Source organism: Triticum aestivum, chromosome 2B, assembly GCF_018294505.1.
Source record: "Triticum aestivum cultivar Chinese Spring chromosome 2B, IWGSC CS RefSeq v2.1, whole genome shotgun sequence".
In the NCBI taxonomy this organism is placed as follows: Eukaryota; Viridiplantae; Streptophyta; class Magnoliopsida; order Poales; family Poaceae; genus Triticum; species Triticum aestivum.
The window spans coordinates 326,784,217-326,796,169 of NC_057798.1; the positions used below are offsets into that span (position 1 = coordinate 326,784,217).

The window sequence follows — 11,953 nt, forward strand, 5'->3', positions numbered from 1 at the left end:
AGCGCTACAGTCATGCAGGACAGGGGCGCACGCGCACGCAGCTCGTAGGGGAGCGGGAAAGGAAGAATGGATCCTCCTCGGCGGCTAGGCTCCGGCAGGTGACCGGCAAGGGCGGCGAGCCGGCGATGGTGGGGGCGTCTGGCGTTGGGACTCGGGAGTCGGGACGAGGCGGGTGATTGCCTGGCTCGATCTGGACAAGAGTGTGATGTGTGTGTGCTCAGGCGGTAAGGGTTATTGGGCCAATTTTTCTTTCTGGCCTAGTAATAGATCCATAAGCTGATTCAAAATCTCAGGGTGGGCCGAGGTCCACCCTGGCCACCCTGTAATGCATCTGGTGTTCCGCATAGCTACAAAATCTATGAATTATCAAAAAAACTACAAAGCCTATGTTACACCGAGCCCACAATTGCCGCCTCTTCTCGTGTGGTAACTTCAGCGGACATTTGTCTCTTGCCTGTTTGCTCTTCCTCAGATTTCATATTTTATGTTTGTTTAGCTAGCTTATTTTTAGTGGCAGCCCTTCCAAGGGCGTTAATCTCCTTCTTTCATTCGGTTGCCAGCTTTCGCTCAATTAATGGTGTGCAAGAGGTTTTCAAGAGCAGGGACTTTTCCACGAAGATCAATCAAGTCGGGTATTAAAGTGAAGAAAACATGAAGGACTCGAGACATGGGAGTTGATGGAATTCATTGTTTCACTCTAAAAAAACTTTATTCTTTATAGTGACTTCTTCTGCATGTGCTCTTTCAAGATGCCTTCCACACATTCTTCTCTCAATAAGAGCTATAACGGATGATGTAATGCCAGCTATTGAAATAGTTGGCCAAAATAATTCAAGTTCATTATCATCAATAAATCCATTGAATTTCTTCTCATTCTGAATCATCGACTTCACTTCCATAGCAACTTGCTTTTCAGCCTGATCTAAAGAAGAAGAAGAAGAAACGAGTTCTCTAGCACATGTGCAATCTCTAGATCTAAAAGTTTCCAACGATAGATAACAAGGGTTTCTCTAAAAAATCCAAAGAAAAGGCATAAAAAATCATGAGGAATTGATTATTTGCAAATATCATAAAATTTCATAATGTACTATCAGAACAATCTGTGTATGCGTAGTCTGATAAGATTTTACTTCTCCAAGATGGAAACAACGAGCATATTCACACATAATAAAATTATACACTCAGAGCTATACTGAAGTAGATTAGGCTTTATCAATAGCTAAGAGCAAGGAGCTCAATGACAGAAGTCCAGAACTACTTCCAAGTCTTGTAGTCTCAAGGGCAGGGGTGACATTCAAAACTTTATGAACAATACTGTGAAGTTTCTTATATAGTTCACTATGTAGCTGCACAAATTTGTACATTCTCTAAGCTTCATAAGATCTCGCTAATTTCTCTTATGCTACTCTATTGCGTCGAGCAGGTGTTTAATTGATATTTTGATAGACAAGAGTCTTATCAGTTACAGCACAAACTGGTGGTGCTATTTATTGGATATGATTTTTTATTTTCTAATAAGAGAGTGCTTTTACACACAACTACATAAGCATCACAAGGCACCTGAAGTAGAGCCATGATCAAAATCTGGGTTCAGTGTATTCCAATATCTAAAAAGAGCAACAAGAATAACAAGATTCCAATCTCACTATCATCATTGAATTAATAGCTTTTAGTGGAATGAGGGAATCAACCGGACTACCTTCACATTGCCAGTAACTGCAAAGTTCGTGTCAACTTCTTGCTTAAATGGCGCTCTCTTCGTCAGTCTACAAGAGAGGAATGTATTTTCTAGATTGATTGCATTGGCCAATATATAATACAAGATTCAAATCTCTCTCTGTAAGTCAGTAAAACAAACTTAAATGCAAGATAAAAAACTTCTATCATAAATAAGTAGAAAATGAAGATGCATATATGAATGATGTCAATTTTCAATGCTAAGCTAGAATATTATCAGATCAGCAAAACAAAACTTCAACATATTCATTCGGAGACTCAGGTAGGGGACAACGTCTAAATATTTTATCAACTTGAACAAGATTGAAACAAATAACAAGAAATATATGCACAATACAAAAGTGTCTCTTACCATGACAAGACCCAATATACGTTCTCCTCTTTCTCATTATACCAGTGCAGAAAATATCACAAATTTCTGATCAAAACAACATTGTTCTCCTTGCTTAGGGTTACCATTGTCAACAAAAAGGACCTATATATGTTGCACATCAGCAACATGTACATAAACGACGTAAATGCTAGTAAAAAGGCACACCCAAAATTTTAATTTTTAACTGTCAATTACCATAGCACACCAATCATGCACTCACCACTCTAGTTCAATAAATAAGTAATAACCATCCTACTGAGCAGAAGTGTTTTATAGAGCATTTGGTGAGAACATACAGAGTGCATGATACTAAAACTATGGTCGGCTTTAGAGGATCCTGAAACTGAGTTGCAAGCAAAAGAATGAGAAATAAATGATACCTCTGTTTGGACTTTGAGTAGCTTCAATTTATTGGGAGCTAAAGCTAGAGGTGCATCTTTTCCCGTGTGGGGCAATGGAGAGGAAGATGTGCAGTTCAATTACGGCCGAGGGAACTGTGGCGGCGCCTGGTCAAATCCGGAAGAACATAGAGAGAAAAAAGGTACAAGCCACAGCCAAAGCACACAGAAACCTACCTTGAGAACCTCGTCATCTATGCTTGTTTGCACTACCGTGACATGTGTAGCTGATAGAGGCAAAGGTGTCCCGTCTTTCGATGAGATGGTGACTATCGTTTTCTATGGGAGTCGACCTTGACGATCCGATTACAAAGGTGCGAGACGTCGCGCCTTAACAATCGCTAAACCAACTTCTGAGGGGTTATTGACCACGCCGGAGCACGATCAACCTGACCACAAGGGTCTGTTTCCTGCGAGCAAACGAAGAACAAACAAGAAACTGAGATTGCAATCTGGATATTGCAAATATAAGAGGAAAGCTTTATTAACGAAGGTGGGGTTCTGTGACGTCTTGGTCTGGTCGCTGAACACAAACGAAGTATGCAAAGTTGCAGCGATGGCGAACTTTTAATCTAAACAAAACCCAAAGTCTAAACGGTGCCCTAAGGGCTGTATATATGGAGGAAGAGGGGGGGGGGATTTCGTGGCCCTTGGGGAAGGGGTCCGAAACCAACCCTATCTCTTGTTTCTTCACACATGCAGACTCTAAAAATAGCCTATATTATGTATTTCGAAATTACATGGGCCTGGCCCAATAATAAGGTGACGCAGCACCTAGAATAGCCTCTGGACGAAATTTATTAAGTGGCATCTTGTATATTTCGTCCAAGGCTTGATGCACTCATTATGGTGGCTTCAAACTCCTGAAATCATCACTTGTAACTCCGTTCGTGTTCCCCTTGCGCATGCCACCATCTCCTTGCTTGGTCTTGCTCCAGTGTTCTTCCCTCTTATCCATGCCAGGTCCTTCATTTGTAAGCAAAACAAATGTATCCAATTTAGGCAGCATCATATTCTCGTGAACATTAGAATCATTACCAAGAAACCAAAGTACCCGATAATTTAATTGGCGTGCGTGAGCTCTAGTAATTGGTCCAGTATATGTAGCAGTAGGGGCTGTGGGTGTAACAATGGTGTTGATGTCCTCATCATCCCCCCCTTCTTGAAATGAAGTCGTCCTCGACGGAAGCTCATTTTCCTCTCCCAAATAAGGCTTCAAATCTGCAATGTTAAAAGTGGGACTAACCCCAAAATCTGCAGGCAGCTCAAGTTTATATGCATTATCATTTATTTTCTCTAACACCTTAAAAGGACCATCATCACGTGGCATTAGCTTTGATTTGTGCAAATTAGGAAACCTATCCTTACGCAAATGTAATCAAACAAGATCTCCAGGTGCAAAGACAACATGTTTTCTACCCTTATCTCCAGCAAGCTTATAATTAGCATTCATACACTCAATGTTTTCCTTAGTAACTCATGCATTTTTAAGATCAATTCAGCATGGTGTTTAGCATCAAAATTAACCTTCTCCGAAGATGGAAGAGGTAACAAATCAATAGGTGCACGAGGTAGAAAACCATACACAATTTCAAAAGGGCACATCTTAGTAGTAGAATGCAATGAACGATTATAAGCAAATTCCATATGAGGCAAGCATTCTTCCCACATTTTCTTATTATTCTTCAAAACAGCCCTAAGCATAGTAGACAATGTTCTATTGACTACTTCAGTTTATCCATCAGTTTGGGGGTGACAAGTAGTACTAAAAAGTAGTTTAGTCCCCAACTTAGCCCATAAACATCTCCACAAGTGGCTAAGAAATTTAGTATTACGATTTGAAACAATAGTATTTGGCACACCATGCAAGCGAATAATTTCACAAAAGAACAAATCAGCAACATTAACAGCACTAGTAGAAGGCCCGTGCGTTGCTACGGGCAAAAGCCGAATAACCATGAGTTGCCATCGAATAACAAAAATAAGAACAGATTGATCAAATTATTCTTTTTATTTAGAAATACACGTTAAGCACGGTGGCATCCAGTTTTCATCATAAGATGTCATCCAGTTTTCATCATACAACGGCAAATACGAACTCTCTTCCACTCAGCCTGTAGGTGGGACAACCTGCAGTTGCCCACTTCCTGCCACATATGTCCACTTATTTAAGTGGGATTATGTGGGCTGCCCACATACTGTATGTGGTATTATGTGGGCTGCCACATACCCACATAATTCATGAAACATGAAAATACAAAACTTGAGATGTAAGACAACTTAACACAAAGGCACGTAAGTCTAGATTGAAGTAAAGAACATGCCCACATATGATACAACACAAACTACAACCTTCAGCAGTACAAGACTGGAGGTTAACATAGACGGCAAATATTTCCTCAGATTATAAACTATATGAATGAGCAGGCTAGTACACATGAATCAGCAAGATTGTATGTTCATATCTTCAGGATTTTTAAATGTCAATCTGTCCATTTCTTCAGGTACTTGCTTCTTCAACTCAGCTGACTAAAAGCTAACAAAAAAAAGAACATGAATAAGCACTCTGAGTCGGAATTCGAAACTTGGCAAATTTTAGAAGTACAATACGGAGAAAAATGAGCTGAGTTAAATAAAAGTACATCACAAAGATGCCATTTTTTACACAATTACAGAACACAAGGATGCATTCAGTAAATCATAGGAGAAAAGAACTTAAGGAAATTTCGGTAACACTTGTAAACTTGTTTTGTTATCTTCTGCACATCATTCAGGTCCTACTGGTAGGTGTGCGTGATGCTTGTAGGCAAAAGAAACAACACTGTGTAGTACATGATCTGGATTTGAGAAGGTTAAATGACTGAATTATTTTTTGATTCAGGCCAAAAAATAATACACTGTGTAGTACATGTACGCACAACAGAATAGATGATTCAGGCCAAAAAAGCATAAGAAATTTACCACTGTGTCTAATCAAGCTATATATACATACCTTGATCTTCTTCCTCTGGCATGCATAAAATTGGATACATAAATAAGAAAGCCCTCCTGACAAATCTGATCAGTCGAGTCTTTCAGTTACTCTTTGTAGACTCTGCACAAATATGCACTCTGCTCCATCAGTACAACCAGTAAGTCGTTGTAAACCTGTGGCCAGTGCCCTTGTTATAAATGCATCTGCTTCCATCTTCCATCGGCCCAGCATGCTAATGCATAGCTCGAAAGATGAAACCCTGGAGAGGGATATGATGCCAAAGCACCGTCATCGTCCGATCACATGAATCTAGAGTTTCCTCCGAAGCAGCATAAATTGCGGCTGAGAATACCTCGGCGATGCCCATAGGAAGGAAACGACACTCTAGAGTTTCCTCCGAAGCAGCATAAATTGCGGCTGAGAATACCTTGGCGATGCCCATAGGAAGGAAACGACACTCGAAAGCTTTGCCATCACCGGCTCTTGGAAACTCCGGAGACAAGCTTTCGCCCGGATCAACCTCTCGAGCTCTGCACAACATGCACCAGCAAGTCCAACGTCGAGCCACGATGGCCAAATTCGTCCGGATCAAACCACCTGCTCACCAGGGCACCGCACTGGCCACCCCGCGTCCTCTTCACGCATCACCGAAGCACACTCACACACGCAGCCGCCCACACATCCACCTGTCCCGGACACCGCCGAGGAGCACACCAGCCGGAACCGCGTGTTGCAGATACACCCAGCCCCTCCCCCCTTCTTGATTAGTCCACCAACGAGCCCTCGTGGACAGGTGTGGCCCAATCAAGCCCTCCCTCCAACTCCTCGGTAGGCTGTTGCCCAGCCATCCCTCTACCGTCGGACTACCACGCCAGTGCTCCCCATGTTGTTGTTGAACTTGTAACCATACGATTTGTATTGCCTGAGAGATGAATATTTACCAGATAAACACGTAAAGAAGATAAGCCGCTCTTCATTCCTATAAGCCCTTAGTAGACCATCAGATCCTTCTTTTTGCACATGCACGCCATATTATTGCAGAGATGATGGGGGAAGCAAAGAAATTATGCCTCTCTGTGCGTGCATTGCGAGGAACCCCCAACAAGTATTGAACTCTTGATATGAATCCTTGTCGGGAGGGGCAAGCAAGGATGATAAATCATCTAGGGTAACATGAAAAGGTTAAGTGATGTTGCTGCACCTCAAGTGTTCTTAGGAATCCTCGTGGTTCCTCTTGATTATGCATCTTCATGAACAAAACAAAATCTTGAGCTCTTCGTTCCTATAAAATTTCAGTAACAAGATAAATTTTAACATAAGAAAACTGAGTATCTTGACAAAAAAATAGTAAAAGTCAAATTTCACTATAACGAGATATTTTATTAGCTCTAGAAAAATTGAGTGCAAGGGTAAATTTTAGTATCCTGAGAAAAGTTTTAGTATGAATATGAAACAAAAGTAGTCCTAAATAAAGAAAGTTAATGACAAGGTACTCACGTAATAATCCACACTGAAGGTATAAAACAAGAAACATGCATTTTATATCATGATTCAGCAGTAATAAAGAAGTGAAAACTACCCATGTTTATCACCATTTGTAACACTATTTAGTTTATTCAGGAAAATAATGTACCTTTGCAATCTTATTTTCGTCTATCCTAAACATGATAATATATCACAAGCCATTAAGGCTGAACATCTTTGGTTGCCAGCCCAAATCTCTAGGAAAAATCTGAACAGTAAAATAGGATATACAAGCAGAGAATTTACAAATTAATCCTTTGACTGAAAAATATTTCTTCACACATGGAGATTTGGAATACCAAGATATAAGATACAACGGACTAAAATGAATACCTAATTCGGTTCAGATTATAGAGCTGCAGATCTACATCATTCTTTTTCATATCCAGCTCATCACACGCAGAAGGATCACAAGTTCCCATTTTCAGAAGGTAAATCATGAGCACATTAATCTTCTCGGAAGGTTTAATTTGGTGTGCACCCATATAGAAACAACACAAGTGGCCCTCAACTATTTCAAATATAAGCCTGCTAAAATACAAGACCCACTCAAGAGGGAAGTTACAACTTGATGATTTGAGATGATGTCATTGAAGCTATTCTTGTCTGTACTAAAATACAAAGATCAAAGCAATTAGACAGGTGACTCGAGGAGTGGAGCGGTGGCATCACATCCCCGCAAAGGGAGTATTCATGACAAATATTAGACAGGTGACTCGGAATAAATATAAAAGGTTCATTGTTTTCAGAATACACTGAATTACAAGAGATTAAAACTGACCTCAACGTGAACCTCAAAGAGCCATGGTATGCAAGATAGCCTTGATGATTTTCTTTTGCATTTATCCTCAGCAACCAAGGTTGAACATTGTATGTCTAATAGCTCCCCAGTGCCTCATCTTCTGCTATCCTTTTAGCTTCTCCTTGTTCCTCCAGCTCTCTCGAGCTTCTCAGCTCTTCCTTTCATCTTGAAATCACCACATCTGGGCTATATGCATATTTTCCTGCTATATATAGATCTCATTTAGCTTTATAAACCTAACATATTGGTGCCAGAAAACACAACCGTGAGCTATTCCTAAAAGAACACCCAGATGAACTGAGATCAACTTACAGAACATACATCTACAGAAAGGTAATAACAGAGATGACTATTGATTGTAATCATTTGTTGCAATCTTGTATCATAAGAAGGCATTGGCACAACTGAAACATGATGGAAGTGGAAAGGATACCATGCGATCCTACCTGTGGTACAGCCAGAACCATGCATGGACCAGCTTGTTCATGCCTTCATTGTGGTGGCGTCTCCCGAGCACCGCACGCCACCCAACGTCATTCGCGTGCAAGCCCAGAAGCACTCTCAAGCCATGTTTCAGTGAACTCAAATTAATGTATAAAGTTTTGAACATAATTTCTTTCAGTACGTGGTAACTTGATATGTTATCCTCCTATTTAATAACACCAAGAGTTCCCTGTTCAGCATTCTAACAATGGAAAACTGAGAATGGTGGAAACGGCTAGACAATTACCCGAGGAATAATCTCATAGCTCTGCCCCTCACAGTATGTCACATTGCCGGCATGGTTGATGATGACATGGCACGTCTCTCCCAGAGCGTTATGACCTACTGCCTGCTCTACCGAGACGATGGTGGTTGTGTAAGGTCCCTTGGGCTTGTAGGTGTTGAGAGGCGGCTCTTTGGTGCTCTCGGGGGTTGAGTGGCGCGATCCTGCAGGCTAGAAGAGGAACAACAGTTAGATGAATACACATATTTCATGTCACAACACATCAATACCATGCGTCAAAAGAAATCACAAAACACAAAGATGAGAAGAATGAGTGTTCATCAGGTCCACCAAAGTAACTGCATCAAGGAATTATAATTGTTTGAATAGTTGGGTCAATGTTTTGGCTGTCAGGTTAAATCTCTCTTGTGTTTACTACATGAGGCAAATTAAGACACTTGAGTAAATGAACCATGCATTTCTCATCGTGAGAGCAAGAGCAAGTATCGCTTCTGATCCATAAAACATACGGTCTCTCGTTTTCTAATCATTATATAGCAGTCTATATCTATAAAGGATGTAAAATTTCAACCAAATTACAATCTCAACTCTACATATAAAGTGAAATCAAATCACGATATCTCACTGAATTCAACATTACATATGTTGTCCAACTCGAGTTGAAGACTTCAAGTAGTCACTGAATTCAAGAAAACATTTTACCTCTAGATGTAGGCCAAAGAACAATAAATGAGTGGAAAGTTCCAATCCAGGAAGCCATACCGGGGAAATTGTACGGCAATTGGAACTGATTTTTTGTAGAGGGGGAAAGAGAAGAGGAGCACTCATCTGCCTTGTTCCATTATGTTCGTCGAACCAACAGGAAATCTGTAGTACAAATCGTGAAACATCGAGTATCCTGCATACAGAACAAAACCAAGATCAATACATGCTTGTAAAATCGAGAACTACCATAGCACAAACATGAGATGCACATTTAGACCTACTGCTACACATGTTGAGTCTGATTTTTTATGTACCACAACACAAGATGAGTAGAGAGGGAGGAGGACGGACCTGAGTTGCCGGTGAAGTGATGAAGCTCGACGATGGCTGCACTTGCTCAACTTGTTCCCCAGAGCCACGACTCAAAATTGCTCGTCACTGCTAGATAGAACAGGACACCGTTAAATTCAGTTCATCATCGGGAAAGCAAGAAGAAATCGACCAATCTGGGACAATTCGAAGCAGCAGACCTTGACGGGGTTGAAGGAAATTAAAGAGGAGAAGAGCAGCAGCGCCCCCCTCGTGTATCTTGTAGGGCATCCAGGTCCCTAGTAACTTAGTTGATCTTAACTTAATTGGAGCAATTTCCAATAGACTCGAAAATCACCTATTCTAATATGTTTGCTCTGTATTAACAGTCAAACAATTTGCTTGATGGATGCACTTCATCGTAAATTAGGTGCTATACTTGATGGATGCACTTCATCTAAAGGCTACAATAATAATCCAGAATTAGACCGGGAACTTGCATTGGGCGGTAAGGGAAGACTGCAGTTTTAGCCCCTCACAAATTTTCTTACCAACTATGTATCATCAATTTTTGCACGGAGAGGATTCAGTCATGTGCAAACTAACCGGGAATTTTCTGTGTACACCTACATCCTAGTGTATCATCTTTATCAGATTAAATCATCAAAGCAATGCTATCTAACAAGTAAGCGGAGAGAATGTTGATTGCCTAAGATCAGCAAGACTGTCACTAAAGGCGAGTATATATAGGTCACAAAGAAAAAATTGTGGCGGATGGTTGCATAAGTTTAGTGTCGAGGAAGCCGCAATGCTGACCTGGATACGCTGCGACAGAAGGTGGAGGTGACTATCGGCCGACCACCATGCATCAGAGAAAATGGAATCAATAGGGGGCGGCTGCACTAAACTTAACCAAGCACATCAGACTCCTGAAAAATAACATTTTATTAGGAATTCATCAGAAGTAGTATAAACCTATGGTTATGAAATACATACCACTATTGAGACTGGACACCTTAAATATTACTAATTCATGAAATGGGCTGTTAAACATGGCGTCTGTAATCTATGAAATAGTGCTTATTCACATCAAAAATTGAAAGCATGATAGACTATCTAGCAAGGATTGAAGAGTTAGCAGCTTATAAGGACATTTTTTCTGAAGTTTGATGGTCCATTGATATCTACCAGCAAATACTAATTACACAGAATAGTAGTTGGTGCATGAATCAGAACCAGTGGAGATCCCACTTGTGTTCGTGAATGAATTGCATTGCATAAGGACAGCTGCAATAGCATCGGGGCATCAACGATAGAAGGGCCAAGATCACAGAGAGACCGGAGCGCTACCAAGGTCAAAATCATATATGTGCACGCACATCGGTGAAGAGGACGACAGCGACAGCAAGCCTACAAAGCCCTCGGGCTGGAGCGGCACGAATCCTGAAGGTGTGGCCAGAGGAAAAGACGCGGGCGGGGGACGCGCCGAGCGGCGCAAGCCTCCGAAGTGCGTACCGAAGCCGGAGCCGGAGTTGGAGGCGACCGAAGCCCTTGCCACCGAGGAGCGGCGAATCCAACCCGATGGGTGGACGCAGCGGCGCGAGGCGAGCACAGGAGGAGTGTTCTTAGCGCCGCCGGAATCGGCCGGCCTAGATCCAGATGATGGCGACGGAGAGAGAGTTGGGTCAGTGTGAGGGCTGGATCTGGCCGCCGGCTGAGTGCTCTCTCTCTCTCTCTCTCTCTCTCTCGTCCTTGGGTGCGGGTGCGGGGAGAGGGCGGCGGTGGTTGGGTGGCACCCGCAGAGGAGTGGAGTGGAGTGGAGGACGACCGGGGTTGGGGAGAGGATGGAGGTGGGCAGCGGCGGCCGGAGGCAGGGCCAGTCGACGAACACCCATGCAGCGGCGGCGGTGATGGTGACGTGAGGAACCCTAGCACGCGCGACGGGCTAGGACAGGAGCGACTCATTTTCCTGCGGGCTGGTTTTTCTTCTGCGGTGCGTGTGTGGGGTGGGGAGGGGTGGGAGGGGACAAAAAAAACGGCAAAAAAAACCAACGAAAAAAAATCAAACGAAAATGGTGGGACGAAAATGGTGAGACGAAAATAAAACCCGGAACGCAGACTACCAACTGAGACATTAGGAGTAGAGATCATCACTTTTATGACATGGTATAAAGTGCACCATTTTCGAGAATCTATCCACGACAACAAATATGATATTCCTCCCCTTCTTTGTTCGAGGTAAACCTAAAACAAAGTCCATAGATATATCCTCCCAAGGAACACTAGGTACAGGCAAAGGCATATATAAACCATGAGGATTGAGTCGTGACTTAGCTTTTTGACATGTAGTGCAGCGAGCAACAAAACGCTCAACATCCCGTTTCATCTTTGGCCAAAAGAAATG

General features: G+C 42.1%; 1 long non-coding RNA gene across 1 annotated transcript; it reads right to left on the bottom strand.

Annotated features, from left to right (window-relative positions):
• Positions 1-4,430: 4,430 nt before the first annotated feature.
• On the bottom strand, positions 4,431-7,942 carry LOC123041220 (uncharacterized). The gene is made up of 3 exons (XR_006418426.1): positions 7,788-7,942; positions 5,501-6,764; positions 4,431-5,044 (listed from the first exon to the last, which is right to left on the bottom strand). It is a non-coding gene; the product is annotated as an uncharacterized lncRNA (long non-coding RNA).
• Positions 7,943-11,953: the final 4,011 nt, after the last annotated feature.